The sequence below is a fragment of the Protopterus annectens genome, chromosome 10.part0, assembly GCF_019279795.1.
Source record: "Protopterus annectens isolate FY-2018-M chromosome 10.part0, PAN1.0, whole genome shotgun sequence".
NCBI classification, from domain to species: Eukaryota; Metazoa; Chordata; order Ceratodontiformes; family Protopteridae; genus Protopterus; species Protopterus annectens.
The window spans coordinates 471,835,320-471,847,385 of NC_056744.1; the positions used below are offsets into that span (position 1 = coordinate 471,835,320).

A 12,066-nucleotide genomic window follows, 5' to 3' on the forward strand; every position below is an offset into this window, starting at 1 on the left:
ACTGTACACACAAGTTCCCAAATGCCAAACAGCTGGGTCAGTTCTCAGGGGGCATTGCCAATTTGGCAGTTCCCTGGAGTAGATGACTTCCTAAAAGATACAATAATATATTTCTTGGAGTTTAGTTTCAATTCAAGATTCTGGCACCAGTTATTGTTTGGGACAAACCTTCCTGCATGATGGTTAAGTCATTTGAGGATTCAGTAACTGCTCCTAGCTTGCAGTCATCTCAGACTTAGTTGGCCAAAGCCCTTTGGTATTTCCTTTTACGTTTAAGATGTATATGCCAAACAGAAATAATTTTGCCATGGGGAATGGATGGCAAATTGATAATGGGTTCATAGTTATTAAGTAACTCCTCCAAAGGAGGACATTCATAGGACTGCAGCATCCACTCCCATTAAAGTACAACACAGTACAGTATCAGCGATTCATCTGCATACTGTGGGAGAAGTACCCACAGCCTTCTGCATCAAAAGCAACTATACTACCTGTTGTGCTACTAACAATGCAAACAACTTAGCATAAGTAACATTAAACTTCTCTTCCCCTGAAGCTCTCAGCTCCTTGTAAAATCCACTTGACGATCAACTAAATCTCTCAGCTTCACAGCACAAGAAATCTGTAAAAAGCCAAACTTTATTTGGGGGGAGGGTGGCAAAGGCCCAAAACCAGGGGCACATTTTAAATATTGCTTGTATAATCTTAGAAAGTTGCTAAAATAAAGTTTTTTTGTTACCATGTGTTTCCTGAAATATAGGAAGACTAAAACTTAAAGAGTTATCATTATTTAGTGAATTCACATCTCACTAATTTGCCAGAAAAACACAAATTTTAAGAGGAACAGACCAAAAGTATAAGCCAAATATTCTTTAAAAATCTGGACAGTGGAGAGCTATGGACTCAACTCCCTGAATCAAAAGTGGTGGTATGGGTAGAGAATTGAGGCTCTTGTTTGAGTCTGAGTAACACTAACCACCAAGTATACCTAACTGGGGCAATTTACACACACACACACACACACACACACACACACACACACACACACACACACACACACACACAGACATGCATGGGAGCAGCATAACTCCTGCAAATAAAAGAACAAAACTGTCTTTACCGGCATGACTCTGGCAGCACCAACTTAACAACGGCAGCATAACTCCTGTAACACAGAGCAATAAGAGAACAAGAACAGTTAGCTTAGTTAGTTTAACTTCCCCAAGCAAATCCACATTAGAGTGAAAACTCCACTTCATTAATCTTTCCCAACAGGTCTTGTAGCTGTAAAAGTGGAGGGGCTACCCCTCCCACTGGCTCTATGGTTCCGAAACCCATGGTAGATCCTAATCATTTACTCCACTACCAGACTGATTTGTCTTTAATGTCTGAGCATTCTATGGATGCAGCAACTTTAGAGACTTTTTATACTTTATTAAAAGAGGTTGAGAACAAGCTCTATGAATAAAAATGCTTACAATGGCAGTGTTTGCATCTTGAAGCCTCATTACATCACAGAGTCATCTCCAGTGGGCTCCGCATTTTGAAAATGCCTACATATAGAGATGTTTTTTCAGAAGTTTTAAAGCACTGGCAAATGTTAAATTGTTAAATTTACAGTTGGGGTTTGACTAATTGCGCCTTCTCATTGATTTCTTCAAACCAACTGAAACATCCTTGTATAAGGAGATTAAGAATATACAGCATGTCTTTACTCTTAAATTAATGCTGATATGTTTAAGGTGGAACTCAGCAAGTTTTTGATAATTTGGCTGAATATGAAAAGAGACTGCAGAATATAAAAATTAAGATGTTGCAACGTGACCTTGTTGATTTTAAGAAGATATTTTTCTCTTGGCCACTACAGCTAATATTGCATCTCAAGCTGTTAGTGCAACTGGTTCTATGAATAATTGAGTTGAATAAATGATTACTGATCACCATTTTTACCTGAAATAATTAGTAGGAATGTTCCAGCTGTCACTCAACCGTCTACTTCACCAGAGTTACCTTTTCCCCTTTTTTCCCTCATGGAACCATTACCTATAGAAAATGAGTACAGGAAATGCCACTCGAGAAATCGAGCGAGAAGGGGGAGTGTCCATTTACAGTCACAAAATGACAGAAATACAGGTATGACCATGAGAAACAGTAATCAATTTGTAATATATCTCCTACTGTTCTTTCTGAAGAGCAGTTTAGTCTGCTGAACAAAGGGCTTTCCTTTATTCCTGCAAAGCGGTCAGAATTAACTGATGTTGTTATAGACTTGAAGCATTTTTCAGAAATGTGTCTCTTTGTCTTGCCTTCTAGCAATGTGACTCAGCCAACAGAATGTTTAAGAAACCCAATATGTTTATACCACCCCCACCTCCAACCTTCAAGGCCTTTATGAATTGGTGTGAGTAACAGATTAGAGAGTCTTTGACCAAAAGGCATAACATTTCCTACTATAATCTGTCTTCAGGAGAACATGATACCTTGAGAGAATTGTCTGATAATTCTACATTAGAGATTCGATCAGCAGATAAAGGAGGGGGCATTGTGATTATGGATAGATACTTTTATATTGAAAAGATGCAAAATATGTTAAAGGATGAAGGAACTTACATGCCTCTTTTTAAATATCAAGTGACTGGGTTGATTAATAAGATTATTTTTTTTTGTTTATGATTTATTAATGGCACGTATGATATTAGAAGAACTTTCTGAGTATTTTACAGTTGATCATCCTGTGATCCTGGTTCTATATGGTCTAACAAAAGTACATAAGAATCAATTTAGTCCTCCTATGTGTCCTATATTGTCTAGTCGAGGATGGTTAACTGACACACTTTCTATTTTGTAGAAAAAGCATTACAACGGATTTGGATCATATCTACACTGTACTTAATGATCATATGAATTTCTTAGGAAATTTGCATGAATGGTCTAATACTATTCATTTAGAAATAGAGTTTTTATTGCTGACTCTTAATATCACCTCATTATTTGCAGTGATCCCTGATACAGAAGGCATTGATAATATGAGATTTTTTTCTTTTAGGCCATAGTGATTTTTCTAACTCCAAGATTGAGTTTATTTGTATCTTATTTAAATTAATACTTTAGAACAATGTTTTAATTTTTGGTACAGCATATTATTTACAAAAAGAAATAATTGCCATGGGTACATCCTGTGCAAATAGTTATGCAAATGTTGTCTTAGCCCAATAGGAGCTCGAACAGATTTTAAAAGCTAATCCATATACTCCACACACCATGTGCTATAAACACTTTGTGGATGATATCTTCCTAATTTGGAATGATACTCCATAGAGGCATATGGAATTTATAGAATATATACTACATCTCATGGAGTTTTTATTTCTTAGTCCATAAGGCAAACCACCTAATGAGCCAACATTCTGGTCATTGGAGACTCCATTGTGAGACACACTGATGTCCTTCTCAACAGGTTGATTAAGAATAAAGTCATGGCCAGTTGCTTATCAGAGGCCAGGATCCTCCAAATTATACATAAGCTCAGGTTATTGGACCACAAGTACCTGTATTACTCATTCATAGTCCATGTGGGTTTAAAAGGCATAAATCATACCTCCCTAGACTATATGAAGAGAAACATCATGGCTCTCTCAAATTTGTGCCCTGGACTGGTATGTGCCCAGTATTTAGCAGCATTCTACATTCTCAAAAGATGATGCCACAGTATGAACAGAAGATGAATATCTTTAATAATTAGCTTAATTTCTGGTATCAGTCTAAGGGGGTGCAATATTTGTCAGCATGGAAGGAGAATGTCAACAGACCTGAGATCTTACCTTTTTGGCATTTATTTCTCTGAAGCCAATGCCAATGTTGAGGGTCTCTCGCTGACCAAATTTGCAAACAATTGCAAATTAGGAACAGTCATAGAGTCCCCACTGACACTAATGTTCTCCTGGAAGGGCTGACACAGACAAATAACTTGTGTCAGAGTCATGGACTAAAGCTAAATGTCAAGAAATGCACAATAGTATTCTTTGGGAAATCAACCACTCCTGGTAACCATCATAGTGACAGCACAACCCTAAGAGTCGACCCAGTAGTCAGGGACTTAGTGACACACATAGACAGTAATCTAGCCTTTGACCATCACATGTCTACAGTAGTGAGGAAACTGTTCTATGCTGAGCAACTTATAAACAAAGGTATAGTATCTAGGTCCAAGGAGGTCATTGTTCTATTGTATTCAGCATTCATCTGACCTATCATTGAGTGTAATGCCTCCTTTGGTGTGTACCTAACCCAGCACATCCAGCAATTGGAATGTTCACAGAGGTTTATCACTAAATGAATACAGGGCATAGTAACATGTCCTATACAGAGCACTTCAAAGCCCTATTACTGTATTTTGTCATTTTGTCTCCTACAGACTGTTGAAGCGAGGTGGGGGATCTATGGCATACAAGGTGGTGTCAGACCCCACTCTGATAGGGCTCCTGCATAGCCAAAAAAAAAAACAACACCAGAATTACCCATTCCAAAGACTTAAACCTTGCCTGTGATTTAAGTGGAACCTGCTGGAGATCCAGGTATGCATTCCAGCTACCACCCCTTCTCTGGTACAGGCTCCCCATCCATTTGAAGCAGAGTTTCTCCATAACCCAATTTAAGTTTAACTTGTACAGTTGGATGGGGAATAGGAAATTCATCCCTGGTTTGGCACCATTGTTTCTAATGGACACAGGCAGCCTGTAAACGGGTCATCTCCCAGGACCTTGCCTGTAAATGCTTCATCTCCAAAGCTCCTGCTTACATTTATAAAGGTTATCAGAACATGTCAGATATTTGGGGTGCATGGCTAGGATAAAAAAAGCCCTACTGATCATTAGCCTAGTACACACCTATGAATCGGTAAACCTATCTCTACTTTCCCCAGACTCGGACCCTGGAGAATGTGGATGTCTCTGCAGTTATTGAGAGATATGGTTTAAAGCCATGGACAACATCCAAGAAGAGCAGAGCTACATTGATTTCCACACATTTAGGACAGCCATGCATAGATAGGAAACAAAGATGGAGATGTCTCAATCTGTATGGACAATAAACTCACCTCAAGACTAGTAAAACGGACAATATGCTTAAGCTTCTCCATGTCCATATTTCCACATGCAAAGTCTCATGTCACATCCTTGCAAGCTATAGGCCATCCTGTAAGACCCAAGACACTCATACTTGGACATACTAGGGGCTTTCACCATTCAACCCAATACCATATTAATGGGCAACTTCAACTACTACACTATAAACTGAGGTATTTACATGACCCAAAACGTACATGGTCAGAGATTCATGGACTTTATCAACACAAATGCCTTGAACCTAATAATCCACTCACCAGCTGGGGTGCAAACAAACTCAACCTGGTACTCACAAACATAGGAGAATGCTCTATTCCCACTAGTGTAGTATTCTCTTTGGTAAGGTCAAACCACAATGCTGTCTCCTTCATAATAAAAATCAGTCCTATGACCCTGGCTAGCTCCATATTATTTAGGAACTAATAGGCAACTTCCTACTGCTATTTGATAACCTGTCAAAATTTCTCGAAGATATAGCAAATCTATTGCCTGATAAATCTAGCTCCAATTTTATCTCCCCTCTCTCCCCTGGCCGTCACCCAGGGAATAAAATCAAACATACCTCCTTACACTATCACTAGGGAGCATGTTCTTGATAATCTCGTTAAGGAAAAACACACACAGCATTGATGGGCCACAATAATATCCCAGGATGCCTCCTAAATGTGTTGAAACATGATCTATCTGGACCACTGGAGTCACTGTTTAACCATAGCCTTCAGACAGGCTTTGTGCCACAAGAATGAAGAACTGCAGCAATCATGCCTCTTCACAAGGGATGCCATCAAAGGACCCCCAGGATCTACAGACCCACACATCTGATTAGTCTCATATTGCGAACCCATGGAAAGACTTACCATGGAAATGATTAAGAAGGACATAGAAAACCTTCAAATACATTGCAATACAATTCAAAATTAATAAGAGTAATATTTAAAATCTGTGCCTGCTTTTGGACCTTTGTCCCAACAATATTTTGGCTGTGTCCATAATTCTTTCTTGAAGAAGTTGAGGAGCATGGCTGTTGGTTGGTGGATGTCCTGGTATACTAATGAAATAGATTTTTTTTTTAATGAAACAATATATCTGATTTAAACTGTATTTTTTTTTCAGCAACTATATAGTTAGAAACACAGCAAGTGAAGGTGCAGCCAACCCAAAACTCAGAACCAAACTAAGGTTCCCATAGTGTTGGGGACCAGTAGCATTAAACTCCAAAAGATATCCAATAAAAAGGATTAAAATACAAATAAAGATGGGTATATATATAAAAAATACAAAGTTTAAAACACAATAGGAGAAAAGAAAAGTTACAGCCTCAATGACAATGGTTAAGTGCTTTCATCCCTACAAACGGGACTTCTTCAGAACCATTGTATCAAAAGAAAACATGGTTTAAATAAAATCACTGATTAAATTAAATTAAGTCTTTCATCATGGTCTTAGATTACATGATTAATGAGTGTTTTTATTTAAACTGTATAGTTAGGCAAATGATATGCAGTAAATAGCCTTCTTAAATAACTAATTGTTGCTTGAGATATGGTAACTAACATCTGAAATACATCTAGCCCTTTTGAATGTGCAGCCACTGCAGTCATGAATACATTGTTACAATTCATTTTTATTAATTATAGGTAAATGAAACAAATCATTATGAATATGCTGATATGAACAGCCAAGCAAAATGTGTAGTCTTTTTCTACATGCACTTGGAAATTCCCCTGGGTGTAATGACAATGCTGAATGATAAATGTCATGGCATATATTTCTGCCATATATTTTTAATGTTTTCATCTAATTTACAATAGTAAGGTGGCCTCTACGGAGCATTGCCAAACAGCTCTTCTCAGTTACCATGGGATATTTAAGCTAGCAGTAAAATGCAATAGCTTTCTACTGAAAGTCCAAGTCTCCTTTTATAGAACTTTCCAAACTCTCTTGTATTTTGTATTCTTCCAATACAGCCTTCTATTAAAAAAAAACTCAGAAAATTTGACTTTTTATCAATTTCAGTAACTAACCATTCAGTAATAAAAGCTTTCCCATAATCTATGACTTCTTCTATAGTTTCATCAGAAAATTTAGGTAAATAAATGTTGGGAGTCTGGCTATATTGTAGCTCTTTCAAACTGTCCTTTCTCTTCGACAGGGCATTATTAAAGCCAGTGTCTGAATTTATGTTCATATTCACCAAACTTTTTTTTCTTTGAACTTCAAAGTTTATCATACATTTTTCAACAATAAGGATTGGTATCAATAAATAAATTTATAGAACATAAATCCAGATAGAAGAAAATCTAAACATAAAAAGTACCAGGACATCTTGCAAATGAGCTTTATTATGAAACAAACTAACAAAATATTTTCCGACTGCAATTTTCAATTGCTAAAAAGAGTTTACTTTTCTGATTTTAATTTCTGGGTAAGTATGTATTTCCTAATATCATCTGTAAAAAGCTGGCCAGAATACTTTCAATTAGTAACCATCAAGTAGTGACATAATATTTTAGTAAAGCTGAATTAAATACTCAAATCAAACAAAAGATAATTTTTTTGTAACAATCATATCAAAAATACCCAATTACAAAAAATTTAGAAAGTGAGTGGATGCCTGAGGAGTGAAGAAGAAGTGTATTGGTACAGATTTTTAAGAATAAGGGTGATGCGCAGAGCTGTAGTAACTACAGAGGGATAAAATTGATGAGCCAGAGCATGAAGTTATGGGAAAGAGTAATGGAAGCTATGTTAAGAAGGGAGGTGATGATTAGTGAGCAGCAGTATGGTCTCATGCTGGGAAAGAGCACCACAAATGTGATGTTTGCTCTGAGGGTGTTGATGGAGAAGTATAGAGAAGGTCAGAAGGAGTTGCATTGTGTCTTTGTGGACTTAGAGAAAGCATATAATAGGGTGCCTAGAGAGGAGTTGTGGTATTGTATGAGGAAGTCGGGAGTGGCAGAGAAGTATGTAAGAGTGGTGCAGGATATGTACAAGGGCAGTGTGGCAGTGGTGAAGTCTGCAGTAGGAGTGACAGATGCATTCATGGTGGAGGTGGGATTACATCAAGGAACGGCTCTGAGCTCTTTCTTATTTGCAATGGTGATGGACAGGTTGACAGATGAATTCAGACAGGAGTCCCTGTGGACTATGATGTTTGCAGATGACATTGTGATTGGATCATGGTCTCTGACCCCAATAAAATTGCCACTACAGGACCCCTCCCAGATAGCATCAGTGACCACTTGCCAGCATTTGTAATACACAAAACTACAACTGAAATTCACAAACATCAGTACAAATATACTAGAGACTTACAACAGTTCTCTCCTAAAACCTTTAACAAAACCCTACAAAGCATAAATTGGGAACACCTAAAAACACTCCCTGTATATAACGCAGTACATTTTAATTCCTCATTCCTTAATATTCTGAATAGCCTAGCACCCCTCAGGCTAAAACTTGTAAAATCCTTGCATGCCCCATGGCTCACTAGAGCTACCAAACTGAACATGGTCACCAGGGACAAAGCCTGGAATCTTTGGCAAAAGCACAAAAAACCTCTGACCTCATAAGCTAAAGACACCTCTGCAACCAAGTAAAGCACCAAATCATTAGGGATAAAAAAGAATGCTGTCATACTTTACAAAATCAACACAAGTTTAACCCTAAACATTTCTGGAGCTCAGGCAACAGACTTCTACACCTGGGATCAGAAACTAACCCATTTCCAGAGCCAGACAAAAACCCTGTAGAAATTGCCAAACTTTTCAACACTTATTTTATTGACATTATAGCTAATCTCACTACCCCATCCCTCCAACTCTACCTAACTAACCTGACCCACCCACCATTAATACCTCCCCTGCCCATTCTCCCAACTTCTCTCTAGCTCCTATTACCACAGCCATAGTAAAGAAAATGCTTCTGAAATTAATACCTTACACAAATGCCCCTGACAGCCTTTCCCCAGAATTCCTACAAAAGACAGATTCCATTGCACACCCCATCAGCATACTTCTTAATAGGTCCATACAAGAGTCTTCTGTTCCTTCCATTTGTAAAAAAAGCATTCATTCTCCCACTCCACAAAGGCGGAAACAACATAGATGTCCCAACTTTCAGCCCATTGCCGTCCTTTCTCCCATCTCATAAATGTATTTATTTATTTATTTTACATTTGTTAACCGGGTTAGTCCAGCTGAGTGTTGGGCTCGTTTTCACGGGAAACCCGTGGACAAAAGCTCCGCAGTGAGTTTTTAAATTTTACTTACAAACAGTTAAGACATTACCATTTTCAACTAAACTAACAGTTAAAGAGATAACATGTACAATAAATCATACAGAAAACACTTGGGTACAATGTCATGAAAGGAATAAAGCATTCATAATTCCTGTTTGGTTATATACAATACATGTACAAAAGGAATAGAGTGGGAATTAAGTGGTTAAATATAGAGACAGAGGGGTGGAAGTTTATTATGATAGTAGAAGATGAGGAAAAAGAGGGAGAAGAAATAGAAGGGAAGAGTATAGTGGGAGAACAGGGAAGTAAGAATGAGAGGACTAATGGAGGGGGAGGTATTAAATAAATCCTTGAGAAATGGATCCACAGCCAACTCCTTAGCTACCTACTTGACAACAACATACTATATTCACCCCAGCATGGTTTTAGACCAGGGTACAGTACCACAACAGCTCTTACCTCCTCCTGTGACACCATCAATCGGGCCCGTGACAACAGAAAACTTGCCTTCTCTCTATTTTTCGATCTGTCCAAAGCCTTTGATACTATCTCTCATGCACTCATTCTTAGAAAACTATTCAACACAGGTATCTCTCCCTCTACTTTTCACTGGTTTTCCAACTACCTATCAGACAGGCAACAAGCTACAAAATGGCTAAACTCCTACTCTCCTTTCCTTTACACCGCCACAGGTGTTCCCCAAAGGTCCATCATAGGCCCAATACTTTTCAGTGTTTTCATCAATGTCTTCTATTTTAGTTTCACTATGCAACTAATATGCAGATGATTCTACTATCATCTGCACTGCCATCTCCCCACATGAACTCCAACAGCTTACCCAAGCAGCCCTCAGCACCACCAAAATATAGATGGCTAACAACCATTTAGCACTAAATCCTAAAAAATCTAAACTCATGTTATTTACCCCTAGGAAATCCTGCTCCAAAAGCAAAGACACTTTCACTATCCTCTCCCATGACAACACCTCTATAGAGGTTGTCACACATACCAAACTTTTAGGTGTTAACATTGACGAACACCTAACTTTCAACATGCACATTCACAACAATATCAAAAAAGCCCACCAGAAATTGGGCATGCTATATTGACACAAAACCTTCCTCAATTACTCTTCCAAACTAGCCCCTGCCTCCTCGTTCCTGTCCCCCTTTCTTCTCTATGGAACTCCTCTTTTCACCAATATTCAAACCAGTCTTAAATCCAAACTACACTCATGATATAACAAAATAACAATTTTTTTACCAATGGTAAGCCCTTATCTCACCACTGCACCTCTCTTAGACTACTGAACTGGCTAGAATTACCTCACCACTTCACATATATTGAACTAATTACTGCCCATAAACTAATACACAACCCTTCCAGTTGCCCAGCCCTTTCTAACCTATTTACTCCTTACCACCCTACCAGGCCCCTCTGTTCAGAAAACCAAATGCTCCTATAGGCAGATAAACCCAACCTCACCACTGGACAATGGCTCCACTCCTTTTCCACTGCTAAACTATGGAACTCTCTCCCTCCCTCCCTTAGATCTACTAGTAATACATCTATCTTTAAAAAATCATTGAAACATCATCTCCCCTCCCAGTGGCAATGCCCCTGTGTAAACACTTCACAACCCATTACCTGACATCTGTATCTTCCCCTCTTCTTCTCCCACATATCCCTCCTTCTTCTCTCTCCACCTCCAGTTCCTTTACCTTTATCTCCTGAACAAATAAACCCTTTCTATGCCCTCTACAAATGTACTGTTGTGTTGATATTTTGACACCACTACGGTGCCTCTCTCAGTGCCAACCTGTATACAGGACTGTCAGTCTAATATGGTACAACAGTTGTGTGGATTCTTATCAAATTGAATATACTGCACTGTTGCCTGAGTTTTGGCAACTTAATCTGTCATATTTGCTCCTTGTATTTTTATCACATTGAATGTATTGTATGCTTTTGTGCTTTAGCACCATATACCGTAAGTTCATAGGTAAGTACTAGGCAATCAGTCTGGTGACCATTTCAAGCCTTGCCACAAAAAAAACTATTGAAACCTTCCCCTAGCCACAAGAATGACAAGACAAGATAGGCCTGGAGAGAATTTGAGACTACTGATCCAATTATTTAGGTTTACCTAGAAGGTGGCAAGGGTGCTACTCTGATTGATCTGTAGTGAAAAATTGTTCCAGAAGTGAGGGATATGTTGGGAAGTAAATCTATCAAGGCAACATGTCTTACTTATCTGCTGAAGAAGGTTTAGTTTCTTTAACCCAGTATTTGATGTACCATTAGTTCTGCAGAGGAATAGGAGATCAGATAAGGTGGGATATTTCATGGCACCGAAGGGTGGACATAGATCTCCATGGAAGAGTCTCTAAAAAACTGAGTACAGAGAAAGGACTGCCAGTCTCTTCTGATAACTAAGATTTTTGAGGCCACTGATATTTTTAGTTATGAATCTCTGAGGCCTCTCAAGTTGTGTGATATGTTTTGATAAATACATGCCAAAAGGTGCATTATATTCAATAATAAGTATATGATAAGATATGACTAAAGGGAAATTAAGACTTTTTTGGATCTAGTAGAGATGCATTTGGAAATTAGATGGGCCAGATAAAAGGCTTTCTGAACTACTGTGGAGATGTTATGGTCAAATGATATGGAATTATCAACAAACGTATCCTGATC

At 38.2% G+C, this 12,066-nt stretch overlaps 1 protein-coding gene across 1 annotated transcript in view; it reads left to right on the forward strand.

Annotated features, from left to right (window-relative positions):
* Positions 1–12,066, forward strand: part of LOC122813192 (G-protein coupled receptor 54-like) — a 709,644-nt gene that overhangs the window by 380,379 nt on the left and 317,199 nt on the right. The window lies entirely within an intron of this gene.